We start from the raw sequence: 24,166 nt of genomic DNA on the forward strand, positions 1-24,166 counted from the left end.
TGACATTAACCATTCTCCGTGGCACTATTATGGATTTGCCACTTGCCATTGCATCTGAAGAAGTCTAGATTCCAATCCAGTCGAATACTGGAGGAATTCCAAAAGTCACTTCAGTTGAAAGTGTAGTTAGCTGATCAAAAGTGGATGAAGCAGGGTACATGCTCTGCTCATGTACCCTGTCAAAGGAAACCAGGAAATTATGTTGGAGCCATGCATCCAAAATGTCTCCCGTTCAGCACTCAAGTGGCTGCAGGTGGCATCAGGGTGTTTGAGATATGTTTTCTTTGTATGGACTGGGTCAGCCCATTCCTTTGTGTTATTGTTATCTCCAGTGAATACTTCTCTATCGTAATGAACGAACTTCAATTTGCAATACTTAATTTTTATCTGGACTGCGATGGATTCTTTAGGTTAGATGATGGAAATCTTCTGAATGGTTCGAGGAACATGTCGAAGATTTCCAACATCTATCCTGGCTGCCTAATTCTTCAATTGAGAATGTCTGGGATATGTTGTAAAGGACAGTTCAGCTTTGTAGTTTTCCACAGTGGCTGAAAATTATCTGATGGAAGAATGGCCAACAGAAAATCGTCCAGCAGAAAATCGGCCACAGAACACGTAATTTACACACAAGTGTATACGGGGCAATATGGCCTGTTGATGCGCCTATAAGCTCGACAAAAATAATCCACGAAGTTGCAAAGGTGGAAAAGCAGTTTTTATGCCATTCCAAAACCTCCCTGTATGTGGTCTGTCGTCTTTTTGCAGAACTTAAAAAAGAAAGACATGGTATGCCAAAGAACCCTTCGTTTCTCCTTACCACCTCTCTTTTTTAAAATTCTGGGGTTAGTTGAAGTATTTACATCCTAAAGGTTTGATCCTGATTCCTCGGTGTAGCTATCGACTTGCCCTATACATTAATTAGGCCCTGTATTTATACGGCCAAAGACCAGACAGTTGGCAACTGTAGTCGCTGGCCACATGGCCAAATACGGTTACAACCGACGTCAGAAGTCAGCAACGCCAGACACAAAAACTTGGTTTACGTGCGGCAGTGTCATGGTTGGTTGGTTTGCCCAATCACTCTTTTAACGTGCCCATGCGCAGACTGTACTTCTTTCTTTTTCTTAGCATTTTTTGTTTTTTTGAAGGCGGATGTTCGAACAGCAACGCGCTAAACTCCAGTACAGCAAGTGGTCACTGGCGTTATTGGAAAAATTGAAAAGAAAAATGCAATTCCATTTAGAACATTAATTTACTAATTAAGATCGGACCTATTAACAGAATACCTTGGAGTACCGTTTTTCGGCTGATTAGATATATGCATAATGCGCCTATTGTCTGTCTATCCGTCTGTCTGTTTGTCCGTCCACATGGAATAACTCGACTCCTAGAAGATGGATTTTAGAAGTTTTTCGAAAATATTTCGGACTGAAGTAAAACCGCTTGGTAACGAAAATGCGAGACGAAAATGATCTTCCTAAATTATGCTAACTCAGTCACTAATGTTAATTCGGTAAAGTAAGTAGCGGGCGTGAGCATAAACTTCGTTTCATAGCTTCGGTTCTACCAAAGTGACTACAGGGATATAGCCACATCTTAGCTGAAGAGAAACAATAGTAATGCAACGGATTTTGTTATATAAACTGAACCAGATCTAGAGCAAAGCAGGTTGCAAGTTCAGGACTGAACACGGGTAAAGGTCCATGCTAGGATATGCGTTTTGTACGACACATTTATCCATACATTCTGTTAGCATGGAGATACGCAAAATCGAAAACAGATAGTATTTTTTAGGGAAAAAACCAACCACCTGAAATGTTCCAGGTTGTTCAATTTGGTAATAAAACGAGGACATAAAGAGCACGGTCCTGAACCGACTATGGAGTAGGGAACCATAGGCATTTGGATACCAATCAAACATTTTGTGCTTTTCCTAAAGCATCTTTTCCAAAGGTTGGTGGTAAAATGATACTTGAGGCCATTTTACCAGGCTTAAAACAAAACTTGATGCAAACTCTTTCCTTCACAAACATGTACACTTCTTCAAATCAGTCACAACGTATTAAACAAATTCTTATAATACACTACTCAACAAAATTAACAGAACACAATGTTTTTCATGAATATTTTATTGTAAACAGTGTCGCCAAAGACACTGTTCACAATAAAATGGGAGTCCCGTTTTAGTCTACAGATTCTGGACATTATTTCATCTGGAGACAACGAGGAATACGGTACCATCCCTCTAACGTTAGACAAAGGGACATTTACAGAGAACTCAAGTGGTGGAGGAGTATCTTGAAATCGAAGATATTCAATGACTTCCATGGCTAGCACGATCACCACAATCCAATGGGGGACGCACTTGGGCATCTCATTGCACGACAGCCAACTCCTTGGTCACTTGGTGAGCTAAGGTCTGCGCTGGTGGAAGAATGGGATTCTTTGCCACAGATTCTTATAGACACTCTTATATCGAGCATGGTTCATTAGCTATTGGATGGGACCATGCGCCGGACTGATGTCATGTGACCATATTTTCGAGCATGTTGTATGGACTTCTGCAATGTGACCTTTTTGGTAATTCTTGTATAACCCCTTATACCTGTCTGAAATTTCTGTGTCCTCATTTCATCGTTATTCTATGGTACACCATCAGACCAAATTTTGTCTTGAGTCATCGCAAGCTGCACCACGTTGTTCTGTTAATTTTGTTGAGCAGTGTATCTTGAGAGTCCATTGCATTTATCAGAATACGAAATTGGTCTATGTTTGGTTCATTATTGAGTCTGTAATTAATTATAATGACTTCCAACCAAGGTAGAGAGAAAGTAATGTTTTTCTTGAGACTTATTCAAACCTTTTTCACTGTTTAATTACCAAAAAATTCTTTCCTTTAAATTCCCTGCTTTTAATGACCACAAATTTTTACCAAAAATAAACTTCCTTTACTTTTTCCAATCACGTTTGTGTTGGAGTATAATGGTAACACCAATTAGAATCCGAACCACGTTCCAAGAACACAACGTTGTGAGACACGCACGTTCACCGAGTTGTTCCCAAAATGAAAGGGAACACGGGCATGAAAAGGGCTGAACAAGCTAAATCACGAACGTCTTGTATAACGCATTTACCAAAAAAATAAATAAATAAAAGAATTTCCCTAAGATAATCCCCCACTCAACCGGCAACACCTAGTTTAAGGATTTGAAGATTAATAAACTATAAAAGGTACAGTGATCGTGGTACATCCGGTTCGAATGCTAAGTGCTTGCGTTCTAAAGGTTGGTTTGTACTCGCAGTAGGTGGCTATAATCACCTTCTTTCCAAAACTGGGTGGAAAAGACCCAGTTCGAATCCCGTCAACTCTCATGAGCTTTTGTTTTTCACTCTGTGGCTGAGTTAGTCGGTCTTAGACAGAGAATATCAAGATTTTTTCTCCTGGAAACACCGGTTTTTCGTTCAGCAAAACAACAGCCAAACTGACCAGAGGACAAATGCAATTTATGAACATACGAGAGACGTTCAATAAATTATCTACCTAAGATACTTCCTATAGTTACGTTTCAATGATTCATGATTCATCCGGTTCCTACATATTTCAACTTGAATCATGTTAATTTTTATCCCACAGTCTTTTTAAATTGTGCTGCTATAACAGAAAGAAGGAAGGCACCTGTATCAACTTATGGATTTGCTGAAATTGGAGCATCGTTTAGTCATCAAGTTTCTCACCAAAGAAGAAAATGGACAAAGGCCATACATGAAAGAATGTTGGCTATGTATGGCAACTTCAGAGTACCAGATGAAATTCTGGTCAAAACAATTCAAGTGAGGTTGAGAGTCCATCGAAGATGATCCACCCCCACGAAGGCCTGTCACAGCGACCATTCCAGAAATGTGCCAAGCTGTGAAAACCTTTGTGCTGAATGACAGATGTTTAAAGGTGTCCCGAATCTATAGGGAATGTGACATATCTAAGGGAACAGTTATAACCACCCTCCATGAACATTTAAGGATCGCTAACGTCGGTGCAAGGTGGGTACCCTCTGACTCCTCTGAGAAGCAATTCAGAGTACGGTGTTGTGAGGAGAATTTAGAGCTTTATGGAAAGGATCCTGAAACTTTCATCCCCAGAATTGTTATGGGTAATGAAACATGGGTTCATCACTGGGATCCTGAGATCAAGCAAGAATCAATGCAATGGAAGCACAATGGCTCTCCCCGAAAAATTTTGGACACAACCATCAGCGGGCAAAATTATGGCCACCATGTTTTGGGATGCTCAGGGAATTTTGTACATTCACTACTTTGAACACAAGCAGACAGCCACTGGGGAGTCATATCCATCCCTACTGTATAACCTGAGGGAAAAGGAAAAACGCAGTGGTAAATTCTCCAGAGGCGTGCTGCTTCTTCAGACAATGCACCCGTACACAGGTCAGTTCCGGTTGCTTCTGCTTTGAGAGACTGTGACTTTACAGAACTTACCCATCCACCTTACAGGCCGGATCTGGTCCCAGTGACTATTTCCTGTTTCGACACCTCCAGAAACACTTAAGTGGTCGATGATAATGAACTGAAGTCTGCTGTTTTTGCGCTCTTTGATGGACAGGACAAAGAATTTTATTTGTCTAGTATTTCCTCATTGCCAACGAAATGGAACAAGTGTATCGAAGTTCAGGGAAGTTACATTGAATAAACCCAGATTTTTGCCTCTATCTCACTTTCTTCATAGGTAGGTAGATAATTTATCGAACGCCCCTCATCGGTGGATGAGGTTGTTCTCGGGTAACCCATATCCAAATGACTTCGATATGGAAACATTCTGTATTTCTGGAGAAATAATTAAATAAATAAAATCATGAAATTACGGTTATACCATAATAATGGTTTTAGAAGAAACTTTGTCTTCACAACGAGTTGCACTAGTATTGCACTCCTTTCAAGCAAACGGTTAATCTGCCATTTGTTCAATAGCTAAACAGCAGATTAACCTTTGGACGATGCAGTGTCATCTCTAAAAGGTTAATCTGCCAATTGCATGTCACGCTGGAGATCTTTTGTTTCTAAAACTGTTTGGCATTTGTCTTTCCTCAGCTTATTTTCGGATTAGCTAGGGCAACCAAGCTTTACCCCCCCCCCCACTCTATCCCTTCATGTTTGTGCTAGATATCTTTCTTCAACTCAGACTTCGTGTAGGGGTTTTCCTATTCTCCTGCACCCTTCTGTATTATTTCTGTGGACTTTATATCTCAGAAAGACATAAAGAAAGAGGAAGAATCGATCTTAGTGATTTATTATGTCTCACTTAATCGAATTTCTCTCTCTTTCAACGATATTTCCCGCTCCATCCGTTTTCTTATCTTCCCCTGTTGTGTTTCTTTTTGATATTATTCCACTGCTCCTAGAATTTTTCGTGCTTCCACCCTACACTTTGCTTTCTCACCTGAAAATCTGTTTTGAAGTTTGCTTCTACCGGGATTATTCAGTTAGCTACAATTTTTCTCTCATGTGCTTCACTTAAAATAATGAACACAAATAGAACACGTGACCATTATATTCGATTATTCCAATATTGCTCCCCAGACATTCTCCACCTTTCTTATAAGAACACTTCAAGGTATCTTATCGCAAGATTTTTCAAGTGTAAAAAGATAGGATAATCTGATCTATCTTTGCCAAGGACCTTTTTTTTTTTTGGCAACTGACTCAATGGATCTTGTCGATCGTATGAAATTTTTAGACAGACCTGAGTTTAATTTCTTATTCGATTGGTTCTTGTGCCACCTGAAGTTTTTTAGCTTTTCACTTTTTCCTCTGATGTGGTATTACCGGCAACATAACGCAAGGAAGCAAAGCCTATATAGTTTAGCCATTAAAAAATCCCTGCTGGCAAAGTTCCTATACATTGACCCAATGAGCTATCGTTGCTGCCTGTCTACACTGCTCAGAGAACTTCTTATCTGACTGCACAATTACCCCCAGGTCCTTTTCATTTTCCACTACCCTGAGTGTAGTACCACACAATTGGTACGTTAATTTGGGAATACTTCTACCCATATGAAGTACTTTGCATTTGTCAATATTCAGTTGCCAATTTTCAGCCCACTGCCCAATTTTCTACATCTTGTTGCAGTGGCATACCCTGATTACTGCGATTAACCATCCTGCCTGCCTTTGTATCTTCAACAAACATAGACATTAAACTTGATATGCCTTCACCAATATCGTTAATAAATATTAAAAACAATAAGAAGTCCATTATTTACCACGGATGGACACTACTCATATCAGTCCAGCAAGAGTAGCGCAATGGGCACTACTCTTAAGTAGAATAACTTCTCTCAGCATTCTGTCACTCCACAATCCCTTTATCCAAAACAGCAAATGTGGAACCAAATATGGAATGGTATCAATTTCATGTCAACGAGCTGCGTCCAGCATCCAGCTTCTTTCTGACCACCTCATAGTAGCTACAGTAGCTGCTGTCTTCTCTTCTTCATTCCACATATCCTTGACTCATATAATTCGTGGTACCGACTGCTTACAAAAGAAGTGCGCTTCTTAAACCAAATGTCTTAAGAAGAGATAGAATTACAGATTCAATGCGCCGCAGAACAGCAAGAATGACCTCGACCGGACTCTAGAAATCCTCTCTACTATAACCATACTCGCCAATCAAGATCTTCCCCACCCTTAACGAATCCATGTCGTGATTGCTGCATGTCTTTGTCAAAATGATCCCGCATTGTTCTTCAAGCACTAACGCCATTATTTTTCCTGGTACAGAAGTTAATGGATCTGTAATCACCCCTTCCTTTGATCCTCTTTGTGAATAGTATAGTATAATGGGTTGGCCACTCATCACTCATTCAGAGAAGTCTGAGTTCGAGTCTCGTCTGTGACTGGAGGAATTCTTAGGGAACTCCTTGATCGGAGTTGTTAGAGCCTATCAAATCCTCAGTTGCTTTGGTGCTTAACACAAACACACTCTTACAATAAATGGTCCTTTAAAAGAGGATCCAATACACAAAAGAAATACGACTCCTAAGACATGATAAAATAAATAACATAAAACAATATTTATGTTATTCATTTTTTATTAATATTTCAAAGGTATTTATTATTCTTATGGATCCATTTCGTGTGTATCTTAGATCATAACAAAAAATGGAACGAATGGTGAATCACTTCTTTTCAGTGCGGTAAGCTTCAATGGAATAAGGGACAGAGAGAGGGTGGAGAAAGAACATGAGTCAGATAACCCACCCACATGGACGCTAGTTATCGGTACGCCCTGGGGACAGGGAACATCTGATGAGGTTCGGATAACGAGGTCCTTCTGCGCCTCTTGCAGTGCGACCACCGAGTTCCATGCACGTTAAGTACTCGCTTTGGCCTGAATAATGGTTTCTTACTACAAGAAACCATGCTGGCTATTGTCGGAAGAGGGAGAAATACCCCTAATTCAGTACTGTAAAGCGCGACAGAGTGGGAGATCATCTGCCACGTGCGTTTACGTATGTGTAGTAAAGACGTTCGCCTGCCCCCTCACATCATGGACACCAGATCGGAAAAATCAATAGCAAAATACCGTGGGAAAAGAAATGTGGTAGATCTCACTAATTTGGTCTCATAAAATTGGATCCAGCACGACTTGGAAATTAGAAATTCTACGTGTGTGTGGTGCAGAAAGTTGCAAGGGTCAAACAGCATGGAGATGACCAGAAGAATTGGAGAGGTAACATTGTTCCTGAAGCCATTAGCAAGCAAATATCGAAAAGCAATTTGAATATTGATTCTGCCTTTTGTTTGGAAACAAACCAAATACTTGAAACAGAGAGCAAAGTCTCTTGCAGCGTCTCTGCCATGGCTTGGTATCGATCTGCCATAATGCCCGACAATTCACTAATCTGCAAATCACAAAGTTAGAAAGACTTCCTAATTAGAACACGATATAATCCAAAATAGCTCTGATATTGAGTTCGATTTTGTCTTTAAAATACAACAAGGCGCACTAATGCACTGAGATTCAGAAATAAAATTCTGGTTAATGGAAATTGTGCGTGCTGGTATGTTTGTACGCGTGTGTGGGTGTACGTTATTTAAACTTATCTCCTAAAGGAGTTCCACTCGACAATCTGAAAGACCTCCCCCCTACGCGCGCTGCAGTTATTAGTAATGCACCACGCCATCCCTATGTAGATGAGTTTACACTTGGAATATTATGCACGTTTAATAATTAATATTACGCCATGATTAGATACGAAATAGTAATTTAGCTCTTAAGTTTCACAGCAGTTTCCTAATTATGTTCCTGGAACAGTTTGGAAACACTGATTGTGATTAATTAAAATACAAGTTTTGTTTGTGTTCGTTTAATACCAAAAAAATCCATCGATATTTAAATAAAATCGCTAAATTAATTCCAAATTTAAATTAAGAAATAAATAAAATATTTCTTCCCTTCCAGGTTTTGTAATATTAACGATTACGTAATATCACGCATGCGTGTTAAGTAACAGACGACAATTGCACGCAAACAATACAAGGACGCCATCATGTTTACATTTGAAACACGGAAATAAGACACCGTTCACTCTCTGAATTTAGCATTTTCGTTATACATCATTGGTTTCGAAGGATGGTAATGTTTTTAAGGATATTTTTCTAAATAATTAATCCAAAAAAGGAACAAAAAAACTTAATATTTGTAAATATTTATTCCATTCGTTTTTTGTTTATATTCCAAAGGCGGAAATTGGTGTACAAACGCAGTAAATGCAATAGTGTGTCATTAAACATAATCGCAAAGGCGCAGGAGGGTTGTATTATGTATGTGACGTCAAGCGTTTACTTTATAAGGTCACACTAGCCGGTTCGCTTTCGTACTGACTGGTTTTAACCTGTAATTAAAGGCTGATAGCCGATGGCAAAAGTCAAGGAGTAGGGAGATGCTGGGAGCTCGCAACGCGAACATAAATCTCCATACGAAGTAAACTGAGAAGTGGGTTGACATAATAATCCCAGGCGAACAATTAGTGCATGTGACATCGCTCGAGCCAGCCGTTCTCTATTCGCTGGCACATTCGAACCTGCTCGTGCAGTGAATCATCGGGCTGGACTGCAGCTCTGTTTACCTTGCAGCCCTTGATGAATGCCATCTGTTATTTTAACGTTATCAGATCATACGGTGGACCAAACAGGCGCTCACCAGTAGACAAATATTTGGGAAGTTGTGACTAAGGCTTAAAATTCTTCACCAGCATCAGAACTCTAAAGACAATTGACTATTGTGTAGGGTATAACTCATCTTTCAGTCCAGATGATCAGTTAGCATTGTGTGGATGAAAATGATGGGCAAAAAGGAGACGAATCCCTTAATATTCTGTTCAAATTCGCGTTTGTGACTAATTAACGAAGGCCGTTACTGATACCAGTTAAATAAGCAGGCCCTGGAGGTATAATGACGTCGGTTAACACCCTTGAACCAAAATAGCAGCTGGATAATAAGGCTAGCCAACTCTAGAAAAAGGAATGTCATTACAGAGCTACAAGGTGAATTAAATTTAAAAAGGTAAAGGTGATTTATCTTTTATTAAGTAGAAAACGAAAATTGGCCACCTTAGTCGAGTGGCAGCGCTAGGGTGCATAAGTACACGTGCTTTGAGTGACCGGGATTCAAGCCCGTGACTGCTAAATTCTCGTATTCTTTGTATCGTGTGAACTCCTCTGATAGTGTGGTCGTTTCAGAGTATAAAAACAGAAATATGTAGACATTTTAGTATACTCTGTGACACTGAATTTGCACCACCGGGAAGGAAGAATTGAAAGTGAATGCAAATTGGCAGTTGGATAAGTTGTATAGTGGGCTAGGAAGAAGGGTTCAAAATGCTCATTGTTATGCAGCTGCAGAACACCAATGGACAGCAAATCTCGGCATTTATGGGGAAATCTTTTCCAAGGTGCCACATCTTGCGCTATTGACAGTCTATAGACATGTATTTCTACTCTGTGCTTCGCTAAAGAAACGTACGTTGTACTTGAGTTGGATTTTCAATCATGATCCCAATGAAGACAGAGGCTGAACCCTCGGCGCTAAGTCATGTGCTTATGTTGGACTTACAGACAAACACACCATTATCTACGGTTCTGCCTAAGTTGCTAATATCTTTTAAAAATTTATATCGTACCTGAAACTGGAGAATTCGCTATGCATTTAAGAATCTGGGACACACCAGCACGGCTGTTTCATGGCTTACTGGCTTTACATCATCTAGAGGATAGTATTTTGTATACATGAACAGCCAAGAGGTGTACGGGAGTAAAGGCTTTCATTTTCTTTTAATGTTTTTAAATTTTCATTTAATGTTAAGCTTCTAAACAGGAGTCATGGTGGTATAGTGTTGATTGTCAAGCGGCACCAGGGATCCACCACAACTCCACTTTTGTATACTCTGTATCGCAGTACAAACTCTGTAAACGCCAGAGATAGTTGACAGTGTGAGCTTTGGTGTTGGTCTGCGTGGGATGGTGATCTGTTGTTCCTCCAGCATTTAGCCTCGGAGCTCCTAGTGGAAAAAAAAAACACTGGATTTTTTTTTTATGGGAAAAAGAAAGCAGAATGACAATTCAGGTGTTTGGGAAAGAAAGGGGGGGGGTGAAGTTAAAAAAGGGGTGGATGATAGGAAGACTATCCACCTATAAACTAGAAGTTAAAGGGATAGGGTGCCCCTGTGGAGAGAGCCCACTCTCCATAGAGCGAACTGTCAAGAGCAGGGTCTACAAATGCGAAGAGGTTGGGATGGGAGATGGGGAAGGGAAATAAGGGATCGTAAGGGAGAAAAGTCATAGGGCCAGAGCGCCCTATGTGGGATTGGGAGGGATGCACTGTGGAAGGTGCTTCTCTATTTTATGATCCTAGACCAGCTGCAGCCGGTATCAACTAATCCCACTTCAGCAGGGCAGGAGGGCCTTCCTATTGGCTTTCTCACTGCTGCAAGATCGGTGGATCTGCCAGGACATCACACACTCTGCATAAACTCAACCGAACTGTACGCCTGTAATTCTTACACTTACAAAATGGACACTTTTTTTTTTTTCATGATGGTATTTCCGGTTTTTAAATGTATAGTGGATTCATCTTTTCTGGTGATGTTATGCAATTTAGACGGATATTACAACTTTGGAAGAACGCCAAGCCAAGCTCAGTAAGAACACCATTGCGGAGGTTGAATATTCATCTCTCGTATAATAAGCACATATTAGAGTTAGTGCCAAAACACTTAAAGCCATCAGTGATCTCTAGATGGTGTCTGTAGATTGCAAATATCTGGGCTAAACGAATCTCGAGACATTTATAAGAGCTGTATCTTATTTAGGGCGACTCCTTCATATCGGTTCATCTCCACTCTGGTTCATTGCGATGATCGGGGGATGCTGCTTCCAGGTACCTGTACACACCATGAGGAGGCGGGACTCACCTATACATTAAATAAGGGACTTATATTTCAGCAGCGAGACCCCTTGGCGGTCGACCACTTCGCTCATGCCCTTCCCCTCCAATGCCTACACGCTTACAGTACTTTGCTTTCCGATTTGTCATGTTCCATAAAGCACCTTTATTGGAACATAACACATAAAATTTCACTCTGAATCTGTTTTGAACGTTTTCAGTGTCACTAATGGAAACAGCCCCAACTAACCCACGTTCTCATATTTACGTAAGCATGGTTTGCACATTCTGTGACACAATTTGGCCTCAGTAGCCCTTGTGTCGTTAAGCTCTATGCCAACAACAACAACAGCACATTCTGTGAACCTGTAATTGTTTTAACGTGTATTTGAAGAGGTTATATTGCAGTCGATAATTAGCTACCAAACTAAGGATTTTATATAATGCTCGTGCTCGATGATGAATACGGGAATTATATAAAATCCATGTACACAACAATACTGTCTTTTTACCAACTGCAGAAAATTCTGAACGTCTGTCAGTCTCTAAGGGCATGTGGAACAGACTCGTAGCAGAGAACTCATCTGTCAGCAAGATGGATGACGAATCCGACAAAAACGCGAAATGAAAGGTTGAGATTGCTCATAAACGAAGATAGTTACAAGAAAGAAAGAATGCCATTCACCATAAAGGCAATATGAAGGAAGACAGGAGCACAATAAAGGGAGGTCAGTGGAGAAATGCACGCCGCAAGATGGTTTATAAGGCATCTAACTGGTGATCGTGGAGTAGAGGTAGACAGATTAGGTGAACATCATTCTGTTTGTGAATAAGTTACGACAGTTTCAAACGGCGTGCGAGACAAATGCTGATTTAGAACGCACGCATGTAAACCACTCTCAGTAGAAGTCCCTTGGCGAGAGCAGTCATTGTTTATCATCGTGTCGCGTGAGCAGTCTTCTTCCTCGTCTCCCAAACTATTTTTGTCATCGGGGCTGTTCACCTGTCAATATCTCTTTAGTGTAGTCACGCAACTTTGCTGACAGTGATGGGGGTAGTTTGCGATCGCGCTCAAGAGATGGCAGAAATGGGCACCACATTGGTGTGTTTATATTTCCTATCAAATGGCGTTTGTGGGTAATCTTAAAGGAGAAATGTCCTGAATACTTGAAGAAGGGGTAAGCTAAGGTGAGCTGTAATTCGTTTTGGAAGTTAAGGTGTTATATCCGTAATTCTAATCAAAAGAAGCCATCAGGTAAACACATTGAACTCGCTGGATTATGATTTCAGAATCTCATTGAGGGCATGAAGTTGAATTTAATGCGCATATTAATGTCCATAGTCAATCGCATAGTATTCCATCATATTTTTTAGTTATATCCGCTTACTAGTGTTAGTAATTTCTGGTGGAACATTTTTGTGCATCTTGGTTAAAATATAAAATATTACTTATTGTTAAATTATTCAAAAATAGAATTTAAACAAATGGTAATGACTTGAGCCGTATTCATATTCCACTTGCAATTTCACTTTAAGGTTAATTTGCTAATTAATTTGAAAATTTCCATGGTTGGTCGTTGTAGGATTTTAGGTGCATCAACAACTTAGACCATATTGCTCCTTATATAATATGTCTGTTAATTGCTTGTGTCCTGTGGTTAATTTGCTGTTAGATGGACGAAAAACCCGAGTTTCTGGGAGAAAAACCATGCTACCCGCACCTGAATCCGACTGACTTAGCCATTGTGTAAAAGACCTATAAAAATTCTTCGGGTCATCGACTGGATTGGAACTCAAGCCTTTTCCACCCTGTGTTGCGAGGACGGTAATTATACCAACTGTGCTAACCACGAGTGCCTTCGATGGTTGGCCCTCAGGTTTTTTGTCCAGCAAACAGAAAATCGACCTCAGAACACATACAATTTATAGACAGTATACTCGGAGCAATATGGCCTAAAAAAAGCCAAATTATTAGCATTAGCATTAGCAGTGAAACGTTGGTTCATCGCACCAAGCAAGTCTATGACAAGTGGGCCGTGAGCAACGGACAAGACGTGCCATTTCCGATATTGAAGCACCCAACGCACGACCTCCCTCAATCGTGCCCTTTTGAAACTCCATAATAACTTTACTACGTCCATTAACTGCTACTTTATCACTTTGACTTGCACGATCATATGGAAATTACCACTGCTCTTGCGTACGAAGCTGTTCAGTTTTTTATACTGCGAGCTATGCGGCATAGGTCATCACAGATGGGGTGGGCCCAATTCAGTGATCACTGAGTGTATTACAACAGGAAGGTAAACGTTACAGAAAAATATCTACAATCACAAAAGCGAATGTAGTGTAAACATCCTTCTTCCCAGTAAATTTCGTCATCACATCATTCTAAATAGCGTGATTGTAGAAGGAACTGCAGTAAAGTGACAATTGATCCTGACTCGCATACTTATTTAACCCTTTCGACACTTAGGTTAACTTCTTCTCGCTGTATTAACTGGTACAACAAGGAAAAGAGTGCACGTATCCAAGGTCGTTCATGTGTTTTTCTTCATAACTACGACTGGATTTGAGATGCTGGTAACAGATAACAATAAATTGGTAGTAACTCTTGATTGAAAAGATTTAAAAAGAATTTTTTTAATGTGGCTCTGTCATGCTAACAATAAAGAGAGTTAAGCGTGCAAATGCCTCTGATGCCCTTGAGTTTTCAACAAACTTGCAGAAGAAAGTGGTGTAAACATCCTTAATTCCACTTGTTTACTTTATGGTAAAAGTAGCCACTTCACTACCATTCTAGTTTTATGTTATTTCAGCTTTTCTAAAAAATGAAAAGACATAGATTGTATTTTATATTGCACCTTGTACATGGTTTTCAGCCCTCGTGGGTAGCATAGATGGAAGAATCGTCGTTCTCCCTACACCTGGTGGAAAAGACATGAATCCCGTTCACGACGGGAGGAATTTTTATGATTATTTTCACAATGTGGCTGAGTTAGTCGATCTCAGGCGAGGATAGCATGTTTTTTCGTCCAGAAATACAGAAAATCGATCAAAGAACACACGCAATTTACAGACATAATGTTTTCTATATCCTACCACTAAACAAGAGCCACACTTAATCCATCTTCATCCATCATAGGAGATTTAATTACTTTTATTCACTAATTAATAATTTCATTAAAGGGAGTGATTTTATGTACGCTTCGATGAAATCATAGAAAACCATTAAACTTAAAAAATAAGTTCAGTGTATCTAACATAGCCATCAATGTATGTCTATGGCACAGATATCCAAAGAGCTACGCTCTAATTCTTTCTTCTTTCAGGCATTTCATTCCCAGAGATTTAATGGCTTTGCGAAGGGATGAGAGAGAAAAGCTTATAAAGGAAACTTAAAAAGGAAGAAAATTAGCCAGCGGTTGGTTGTAGCTCAAAAATCCAAAGTTGTATTCACACAAGTCAGCCTTATTGAAAGAAAAGAAATGTTTACCACTTGATTCTTTCATAAGGGTAAATACAGCGAGAGATACAACATCTCTCGACCACTAAGAAACAAAAACATTTGCATAATTTAGAAATTTTATAAAATTTAGTGTGGCGCTCAAAGAGTATTTCAGAAGCTAAAAGTAAAAATGAAAAATATCTCTCCTACAGACTTATATTGTCCAATCTTTCGCTCTTTCTGCCCATATTTGTACATATTAAAAGAGGGTCGATGATTTTATATTCCTTTCAAGCTCTTTCCAGCACAAACTTTCTAAAATCATAAAAATAAACCACGTAATTTTAATACCGATCTTTCTCCAACATAAACTATATTTTAGGTGGTGTTCAGAATTTTCGGTTGAGGGCGCTGAGGTAGTTCTTAAAGAAATCGCATGAAATTTCAGTAGAATTTTATTATGTAATAAATCACTTTCGAAGTTTTTTATTTTAATAATAAAATCAAATTCTTAACGCTGTAAGCTACAAAACAGATTTTTAAACTTAGTGGAAGACAAACTTTTCAACAAAATAGAAGTGATTAATTTTAAATAAAATCTATAAAGTTAAGTAATTTATTTATTTAATAAACTGAGTGTAAGTCTTGGAATTTTACATTTGAGACACCGATCACACATAAAATTCAACTTGTAGGTATTTATTATATATTTTGCAGAAACAATAAAAATAAAATGGATTTATAAATGCAGTATGGGCAAGTGGATTATAAAAATAATGTGGTTTAATATTGTGATAAAATAATTTACCGCAGCATTAATAATAAAATTATGGCGCTGTATTTTTAAAGTTTGCTTTATAATAAGCGTGTCTGCATTCTGAACTTACCATAATTAATTAAAAATTCGCTTTATTATTATTATTATTAGCTATGTGGTGCAAGGAAGCCTGAGGCTCATGCTGCACCAGCCCCCCTCCCCCCCAAAAATGAGTACCTTGAGAGAGAGAGAGAGAGAGAGAGAGAGAGAGAGAGAGAGAAGTAGGAGGGAATCACCAAAAGGGAGAAGAATGATGATATCCAGTTCAGAACCCTGGGTGTGCCAAGCCCATACACACCAGATGTGAGCCCCTGGGGTTAGGTTAATAAAGATAGATTAGAGGATTATAATTAATTAAATCTGAACTAAATATTATTATTATTATTAGCCATATGGTGCACGGAAGCCTGAGGCTTTTGCTGCACCAGCCAAAAAAAATTTCTGAGTTACCCTGAGGGGAGGCGGAAAGAGAGAGAGAGCCAGAAGTAGAAGGGAATTACCAAGAAAGAGAAGAATGATGATGATATCCAGCTTAGGAAACGGTGTGCTAAGGGTCGTGAGCTGGTCCTGAACTCACCAGATGTGAGCTCCTGGGGTAAATATGAGTGGGGGGGGGGCCTAACGAGACGGATGGAATTAGGGGCACGCAGTTCTTCATGAGGGCCCGGCGGAGACCTTAATATTTTATTTAAGTATTTAAATTGATTTTTAATAATCAGAAACAAAATGTTTTTTTTTTATCTTATTTATTTATTATTATGTTACAATTGCCTTTTTTGCTTATTTTAATCCTCACACATGGGGGGGGGACGTCATGCACTTTTTAAGGGGTCCGCGTTAGCTCTTAAATTCCCGTGCCCACAGGGTTCAGTTGTTGGTCCCTTACTATTTCTAATATTTGGCTATTTCAAGTCTGATGTAAAAGTTTTATGGTGATACAAAGATGAACAGGATAGTTAATTACAGTAATCATGGTATTATTCCACTTCAACAAGACAAATTCAAGGTCCCTTGGAGAATAGACCCAAAAAATAAATTATACACTTGGTGGGGTTGAATTGAAAGCAGTGGAAGAAGAAAGGGATCTGGGAGTTACGATACGGGCAGATATGAAGTTTTCTGAACAGTGTAAATAGATTTTGTTAAATTATTTAAACGAGCTCAGAAATGGCAGATGGGACAGCAATAATCGTAGAGAAACATGTCACATTGGTAATACGAAACCCAAGATTGTAGAGAGTGAGGGCATGGAAGTAATTATACTATCTATATGGTGTAGACAGGTTACTTGGACAGCTCACGGGGTTCTCTGAATGAAATAGAGGAACTTTCCAGTATAAATAAAGAGGTGATTATTCCATTATATGAAACAATGGTTAGGTCGCATCCTGAATATTTCATACAGGGTTACAGACTCCATTTTAGGAAAAATATAATGTTGGATTGAGTACAAAGAGCAAGACGAGATTGATTATGGGCACAATGGTGTATTTTTATCAAGAAAGACTTGAGTTTTGTAAGATACAGTGTTTGGAAAGCAGGTGACCAGATCGAACTGTTTAACGCTTTAAAAGGTTTTAAGTAAATTAAATGCTGAGGGAATTTTTACACCTAGTCACATGACATGCAAAATGGAGCATAAATTTAAATTAAGTGTGTATATTGTGGACTGGATGTCCAAAAGCTTTCCTTCAATCAAGCAGCGATTGAGGTTGGAATAAATTTCCACAACATGCAGATCAAAAGAGGGAATCAATATTGGCTACTTTATTTGCTAACTTAAATTTTATTTTTTATTTTATGTTGCCTTTGGCCACATAACCTTGCTTCCTTACATCATTCTGTCGATATTAATAACGAAAGTGTAAGGGATTGCCAATAGAAATTTACATAACTTGTAATAAGCTTTCTTAGATGATTTGCATTTATCATATTTTGGACGTTAATCTATTTGATATATTGTGCGAAATGTTTGGAGTAAACGATCCTTTAAATGATTGATACACGACTCTCATTACCCTAAGTTCTTAAGAGGACAAATTCCCCACTCCCAACTATGCTAATCTCTTAATCACTGTGTTGAACCTCTGGCCCTTTGTTATTACTCCCACAAGGAGGGGGAAAAGGGAGGTGTGAGAGAAGGGGACTATAAAATACTTCTGTGAGCGCGGTAAGTGCTTCCAGCTCAAGAATGCGTAAGGTCATTTGATGTGTGTAATGTTCCCTTCAAAGTGTCCCCGGGAGGTTTTCATATTTCAGTTAGTCTTGCCACCGATATAGCGGAAATAATTTGTCTGGTAGCCCATGAAAGACCTTTTCTCTTCCCTCCCTCTAGTCTAACACCTAAAGAACGCCTTCGACCAACATCCTCACACACACTGATCCCTGATTTAGTTCCCATCTCATCCCCGCTACACAACGCTATCCAGGTCTCTCCATTCCCGGTTGCCATAGTTACTAGAATGAGTCAGCAAAGCCGAGAGAGATGAGAATAGGACACGGGGCAATTCAAACGCGAGAGAATAAAAAAAAAAAGACAGAATGAAAACACCCAGGTGAATATCGGAGGCTCGAGCCAGGGAGTTCCTGACGCAGCAGTTATATTCACGGATGTCCGGATGAATGATGCTAAATGTCTGAAACCTCCACCTTTAAGGGCAGGTAAAAAGAAGAGAAAGGAAAGCTAGCGTTCGGGGAATAGGTCTAGGATTTTCCCACCTTCCTATATCGTGAAAATATGGGCCGGGGGAAGATAATTTTTTTTTACTAGGCCAATAACCAGAAAATTGCATCGTAGTTTTCACGTTTCCTGAGCAGGGATGTCGCAGTCCATAATTATACTCCCAACTGGGGACTGAGAATGTCAGGAACAAATTTATCGTACATTTATTTTTATTTTATTTTTTTTATTTTTATTAATAACAAGATACACAACAGGTAACCATTAACAGTGTATCTGAGATCAGTACAATAAATATAACAATAATATGAAATCTAATAGGAAGATAAACATTGATATAGATTCAAATATTAAAATCATATGTACAAAAGAGGATTGCATTAAGTTAAGTTACCAGTAAAACAAGTAATAATTAATCAGTTAGAGAATAGAAAAATAATAAAACACATAATAATAATAAATTACAATAATTAGATCGGAGCTAGTCACTTTGTAGTTTAAGAGAAGAGGCAAACTTGTGGATGGAGTTCATCAGTGATTGGGAGTTGTCAAAGAAGTCAATGGGAGAGTCATTTGATGACTTGCAGATTCTGTTCAGTGGACTGAACTTCATAAAATCCGTGGTGACAGAGTCAAGGCGAAACGGTGTAAGGATCCTGACTTGTCTACAAGGAGCGTTGGAGTTGATTTTGCTAAGGATATCAGATGCTTCATAAGTTCCAGTGATTACTTTGGCTAGAAGGGTGATGTCAGCAGTAACTCTAGTGCACAGAGGCCTCAAATGAAAGTAATCACACAGCGATTCATAATACACTGAGTGATAGAATAGAGGATTACGGTACGTAAGGTAACGGACAAAATTTTTTTGTACTGCTTCAATTTTGTTAGTTAAAATCTTTGTGTGAGGATTCCAGATGGGTGAAATGAATTCAAGGATTGGCAGAACAATAGTTTAATAAAGGATAACCGCATATTTGTAGTTTTTTAACTTGTATGTGTTCCGTTTGATTTGATGAATCCCAGTATTATGAATGCTTTGCTGGTGATTTTAAGGACATGGGCATCGAATTTAGCACTGCTGGAGAAGAGAATCCCAAGTCGTTAACTTGGTCACACTTTCGATGATCACAGAGTTAATACTGTATATCATTTTTATCACCTTTGCACTTCGAGGGGTTAGCAGATAAGCCATTCAGAGATAGCCACAGAGAGAATTTATCGAAGGCACATTGAAGCTGTCGAGAATCGGTAATCTCCTTCACTGCTGAGTAGATCTTAAGATCATCTGCATAGAGAGCAACTTGAACATTGGAGGTGTAGATGAAAGAAGGAAGATCATTTTCGAAAACAATGAAGAGAAGAGGACCTAAGGGGGAGCCTTGTGGTACTCCACTTAGTGGTATAAAACAGTCTGAGTTCACTTGATTGATGATAACGCTCAAGGAACAATGAGTAATATAGCTGCGTAGCCATGAGAGCAAAGGGTCACGGATACCATATTAGCTTAAGTTTTTACAGAAGTTGTTCGTGCTGGACTTTATCAAATGCCTTAGATATATCTGTGTAGACTGCATCAATTTGAAGGTGGTTATCAAGAGCTTCAGAGGTGTATTGCCAGAAAGGAAGTAAATTTGTGACTACTGACTTGCCACTGCAGAAACCTTGTTGATTCTGATCAATGAAAGGCCTGAAGAATTCGAAGAGATGTTTGTGTACTTCTGTGTCGAAGAGTTTAGCCAGGCTGTTTTGCAAGGTTATGGGTCTGTAATCAGTTACATCATTTTTATCATCTTTTTTGAAAATAGGAACTATATTGACCTGCTTAAAGTGCTTAGGATACTTCCCCAGCCTGAGAGACAAGTTTAAAATCCGCAGTACGAGAGGTTTTAAGGTAGTGACAGTCATTTTCCAAAATAAGCCTGGAATATCATCTGGGCCTCTAGTAAAGTCATTTCTCGTGTGCTTTTTAATGCCAAATTTAAATCTTCATTAGTGATAAAGAGATTAATGAGGATATCATCTTTAACAGGAGTGAAGTCAGGAAATGAGGCAGGTCTCAACTTATCATTTGTTTGAATTCTGGAAAAATGTTTGGCAAACTCTTGAGCAATACTGAATTCGTCCGATAAGAGAATTCCATCTGCGTTATGGAGTTGTAACTCCATAACGCAGATGGAATTATAAATCTGTAATAATAAAAGAACGTATGTGTGTGTGTCAGCGCCATAGCTCGAAGACTGTGAAACTTAGAAATCTGAGCAACCATTATTGATTCAAATTAAAGGTTCAAAATATCATATGTCCAAAACGACAGAGAAAGTCAAAAATAGTCCTTTATCAACTTACAAAGTGAAAGAAAACTTTAATCTGCTTGAATATTTTGCAGTATTAATTAGGGGTTAGATTAGGCGTGTGTTAAGCGCCATAAGGCTGTGAGGTGTCAGTATATTGTGTCTGTAAGGTTTACAAAACCTTAGTTTCCGGAGGAAAAAACAATGCTATCTTCGACTGAGACCGAATAACTCAGGAATTTTCATGGGCTTTTTCTTTCCGAATAAAGCCCCTAAAAATTTCTAGCGTCACTGACGAGGTTCGAACTTTCTCCACTTGGTACGAGAGGGCAGGAATTATGTCCACTATGCTGTCACGATGGCATTACCTCTCTAATTCAGAGGTGTATTGCATAGGTGAAGCTGTATTACACAGGTATTACACTGAGTGCACCTACCTAAAAGCGAGATCTCCTTTTAGTACACAGAACAGCCTAGATTCGTGGTTCATAGACTCAACAATGTGTTGAAAGCAGGCCACAGAGATGCTGGTCCACGCTGACTCAACTGTTTCGCACAGTTGTTGCAAACTGGGTGATTGCGGTTTCCACTCTAAAGAATTCGTTTCACCTATTGGATTAAGATGGAGGAACCCATTGCCATAGTCACAGGAACATGGCAATTCACTTACATGTTCCTGGAAAGAGTTCTGTACAATTCTAGCCTTGCGACATGATGCGCTATCCTGTTGAAAATTCATTCACAGATGAATAGACTGCAGCCACAAAGAGATGCGAACTCATGACTGGAACAAATATAACGACATACTTAAGTTAGTATTCTACACGGTTTTTTTTAGTGTAAATCATTTATTGCATCTAATATTTCACTGACTGGTTTAATTTAATCTGAACATAGCTAACGGCATTTTTTGTAGGGACAAAATGTGAAGCCCTATATGGGTCCCTAGAGGAAACCCGATGTTGATCACAAAATAAAATAAATAAATAACCTACGCGAAGTCTTTCATTTATAAAACGCGAGTTGCCGATCAACCCTCGTAGAATTCACTTCCCAACCGAATCCAGTCATTCTGGTAACCATAGCAACTGTTGGAATGTCATAATTATGCCACATGCCACCATGGAAAGTCGTTAAATCTCATTTGTTTCCCATCATTCCCCGGTTTTAATCCCGAAACGTGGAGTAGAGGGAAATCTAAGAGCAACCACCTTCCTTTGAAGTCATCTTAATGGCTCTTTAGGTAATTTATTAGCTAAATGTGTAAACGAATGTGGCGTAAAAGTTGCATGAAATCTGCTCCGTAATTTATTTCTCCATTACGGCAGTACGTCGTAGAAAAGCGAGGTGTCGGAACATGATATCCAGAACAAATGGCCGCGTTATTTTCTTCAAGAGCAAACAAACAACTTCGGATTGCATTAACAAGAATGTTACATTAAAACTAATTAAGGTACTGGCTGCCATCGGAGCACACAAAACAGCTGCACGTCGAGCGCCTTTACAGTTAGAGGCAGGCGCTAATAAATACACCCTGAGATACGTCAGCGCACGAGCCTCGAGAGAGCACTTTCCAATCTTCAATGGATAGCTGCTGGGGCACGCATCTCTTCCTTTCCTCACGTTTTAAGGAAACAATTGAAGAAACTTCCGGGGGGAGGGATACTGACTCTGGACCATAGTGCAAAGGCAGTTGCACCCACGTTCTAGGCTTTTTGAAACAATAAAGGAGACTCAGTTAACGCGAACTTTTTCCCAGCCATGGTAATGAACCACCAGCTGCGACTGCTAGCCATTTATTATCGCTAACTTTTTTATTAATTAATTACCCGCCATGAACGTTTTTAAATGTAACAGCAAAGAGGATTGTCAAATCCTGGTTATTATGAATTTAAATTCTTTGACTGATTTACAAATATACAAGCGAAAAAAAATAAATTTAATTTACATTAACTGTTTATTTTTTATTATGTTAAATTAGCAGCACAGGTTCCAGACGGTAAAGAGACCCCAAATCCTTTAAAAGCCCCCCTTCCCAATCCATTAACGTTAACTCTTGCGCTCAAGTCCACTGAACCTAGGATCAGCCATGGTTCTAGGTTCAAATCATCTCGCCAATTGGACTAACTTTAATGCCTTTCACTGTTTGGACGAACTTTATGCTTTTCAATCCACTTCACGAGGATTGCCTGCGAATCCACTTCAACAAACCTAACAGGGGAAAGCAGGGTGAATAAGTGGGCGTTACCACAATCAAAGTGGTGGAGGACAAAAATGACCTAGTGGAAATTATACGGTACGACATGAAGCTTTCTGATCAGTGCAGACGGGCTGCTAGAACAGCTCAAGGAGTTTTGTCAATGATAAACATAATTTTGCCAGAAGAAACAAGAAAGGGATTATGCCATTTTATAAGGCAGAGGTTAGGCCACATCTTGAATACCGTATATAAGTCTGGAGGGCTCATTTTAGAAACGATGTGAATCTGTTGGAACGGATACAGTGAACAGCAATGATATTAGTGAGAGGAACAAAAGGGTGGTCTTACCAGGAAAGGCCTCAGTTCTGCAAATTGCAACACCTGGATTGTGGTGTTTAAAGCTTTAAATGGATTGAGCAAGCTCACTGCTGATGGCATTCTTCCTCTTGCTCAGACCACCTACACATGAGTGAGCACAAATTCAAATTGGGGAACGAATGGTTGCTTGATAGATGTGCGGAAATTTGTGTACTGCCAGCGAGTAGTTGATTGCTGAAACTTCCATCCAGCGTTGTAAAAGTGGGTGGTCTGAATAATTCAAGGAAGAACAAGATGAATATTTAGAGGGGATGGGCAAGTGATAGGAGGAGTATTTTTTCTTTTGGCTGATGGATAAGTTTGTTTTCGTGTACTATTTTCCAGTACTAATACTAATAATAATTTATTCTATTCATTCAAAACAAGAAAGCCGATAGATCAGAAAAGATCCATTAAAAAAAAACTAAATGATTTGAAGCATATTTCTATGAAAATATAAATACAGGAAACTTATATATTTATTTCTGTTGCAGGGTGCTCAACTCTTACCTTACGTGATCTGCCACGAGTATAAATGATAAGCTTAATTTAATTTTTCATAAGAATGTTTTAAGAAAGTGTAATGAATAACAAAAAAAGTATTACAATCAGCATCTTCCACACACACACACACATAGCCCTTGTGGGTAGCACAATTGATACGATCACCGCCCTACCCACGCTAGGTGGAAAAGATTTGAGTTCGAATCCTGTCGATAACGGCAGGTATGGATCTTTTTCACAACCTGGCTGGGTTAGTCGGTCTCAGGGGAGGACAACATGGTTTGTTCCTCCCGGGAACTCTGGGTTTTCGTCTGGCAAACTGAAAATCGAGCTCAGAACACATGCAATTTAAAGACAATATGCGTGGAGCAATATGGCCTTAGTCTCTGATGTTCCTGAAGCCTTACT

This window comes from Mastigoproctus giganteus, chromosome 5 (genome assembly GCF_048544385.1).
Source record: "Mastigoproctus giganteus isolate SK-2022 chromosome 5, ASM4854438v1, whole genome shotgun sequence".
Taxonomy (NCBI): Eukaryota; Metazoa; Arthropoda; class Arachnida; order Uropygi; family Thelyphonidae; genus Mastigoproctus; species Mastigoproctus giganteus.